The following is a 2,156-nucleotide window of genomic DNA, read 5'->3' on the forward strand; positions in this document are numbered from 1 at the left end:
TATTTTTATCCTGATCCCAACAACCCAAGACTTTGTGTGTGTGTGTGTGTGTGTGTGTGTGTGTGTGTGTACCGTCAAATCAGATCTGACTGGTACAGGAGGAGATTGTCCCTCCTTTCCCAGCAGAGCATCTGGTGGATTCGAACCGTGAGCCTCTGGGATTGTAGTTGCATCTCCTTGTCACTAGGCCACCAGAGCTCCCCAACAACCCAAGTCTTGAAGAGTTTCTGAAGCAAGCATAATGTGTTTTTCTAGTATACATTCTACTGCTGGTGCACCTGGACAAGAAACATGATCAATCACACAGAAGACTAGGTCAAAACCCTCTTCTCAATTGTGTAATTTTAAGGCATGTAAAAGAAACTGTAAAACATTTACTACTAAACATGTTCATGAATTACACAGAAATACTGTTTCTTAGGTAAGTGCACCACTTGTGTCCACAAAACATCAAGTCTTCTGGTATCAGGTATAAGAAAAATCAAGCTCCCTGGCAGACAAATTTTTTCCCCTCTATTATTATTATTTATCATCGGTATTGGTTTATTTTTCAGTACAGTTTAGGTCTCAGGTATCGTTCTTCTTCAGGGTTTCCCTCAGAGTATCTTGCTCCAATTTTGTCTCGTGCTCCAGGAAGTCTAACATTGTAATCTGTTGAGACGTAAGGTATTGTTCCTTCAACCCCATGCTGGTTCTTGAAGACACACTGTGGGACAGAAACAGCTCCGACCAGTAGGCAGTTCACGTCTCTTAGCTCTTCTGGTGGCACAGGGGTGAGGATGCCTTTTCTCCATGTCAATCCCTCTGCAGATCCCGAATCCCACGCAGTCACAGAGCAGAGTCTGGGTGAGAAGGACAGGCCCTTTTACATAGCCTTTGACTTCATCCTGAATCTTGCAGGGCCCGACTCAGCTGGCGTTCACAGCATACATGATGTGGGTAGGGGCGACATCTGAATGCGTGATACGCAGGGCGACTGCATTGAAGGGGACCTGGTAAGGTGTCAGACCATGTAGAGGAGAGATTGACTTTGGATCTGGGGGCTGCAGCTTGCCAAGGTAACCTAAGATGGCCAATTCACGGAGTACTCTGTTATGTGATTCTCTATTTCTTGGAGTCTTTCTAAAAGTAAACTCCGATTGAACACAGATCAGCTTATGACCAGCAAACAAAACGGGACTCCTCTCTTTCTTCATCAACAAATTCCAAATTTTCCGTTTCTGGAACGTGGAAACCTCGATTTCTTATCCTGGGCTTGCCTTTTGTGTACAAGCTATCGGTATCGTCTACATACTCAGGGGTGAGGTTTGGCATGTATTTACTTCTGGCCGAACCGAACTGAACAACGTGGCTGGGCGACAGCAGTCGAATGAGATCGATGAGAAGTAAGAGGCCATTGTCTGTCACCCATCCCATTGTGTTGATGAGGAGAGGAGACTCTCTCTTGTAAATAATGAACACATACTTTATTATCTCAATATAATGTTCATAGTCGTCCCTACAAGTCGTTTTCCCGTAATATACCATTTTCTGTGGTGTCCTCTGGTGAGTGAAGGGTGAACCTAGAACTGGTTCTGTAATATTCAATAAAGAAACGCATCCAGGTGGAGTAAATTCTGTCTGTCCCAGATCACATTCCAAATAGTCAATACAAGGAATACTGTTTAACAACTGATTAATGAGATATCTATTAAACGTTGACTTTCCAATGTCCTGGCTTCCACAGACCAGAATCACAGGGCAGCCATCTACTTCTTCACAAGAAACACTGACCAACTCCTCCACTGCTGAAATAACACTCTCACTCAGCTGAACACCATTTTTTTTCTTGTTTCTCGTGATGCCAACAGACTTTAAGGTTAAATATTCCGTGTTTATGTGGGAAATTAATGCCTCTTGTGAGAAGACAGAAGATAAGCCTGGATGGCTGCTTATGAACGCTATTGTTGATGTTTTCAGGCGTTCTAGCACCACAATGGAACACAGAGGTGAAAAATACTTCATCAGCTGACATCTGTTATCTCGGGTAAGATAAGCTCTTAGTAAAATTCGGGCTTCCCTTCTTAGCTCCGTCTTGCTTTTCTCCGGCTTTGAGTAAGGGACTGCGGTGATACCCAGGAGAGAGTTGGTGTAGGTAGAGAAGACATCACAGGCAG

General features: G+C 43.9%; 1 pseudogene; it reads right to left on the reverse strand.

Moving 5' to 3' along the window:
• Nucleotides 1-550: 550 nt before the first annotated feature.
• On the reverse strand, nucleotides 551-2,151 carry LOC102868746 (annotated as a pseudogene).
• Between the last annotated feature and the right edge of the window lie 5 nt (nucleotides 2,152-2,156).

This window comes from Elephantulus edwardii, unplaced genomic scaffold, assembly GCF_000299155.1.
Source record: "Elephantulus edwardii isolate Elephantulus edwardi_28Jun2011 unplaced genomic scaffold, EleEdw1.0 scaffold00036, whole genome shotgun sequence".
NCBI lineage: Eukaryota > Metazoa > Chordata > Mammalia > Macroscelidea > Macroscelididae > Elephantulus > Elephantulus edwardii.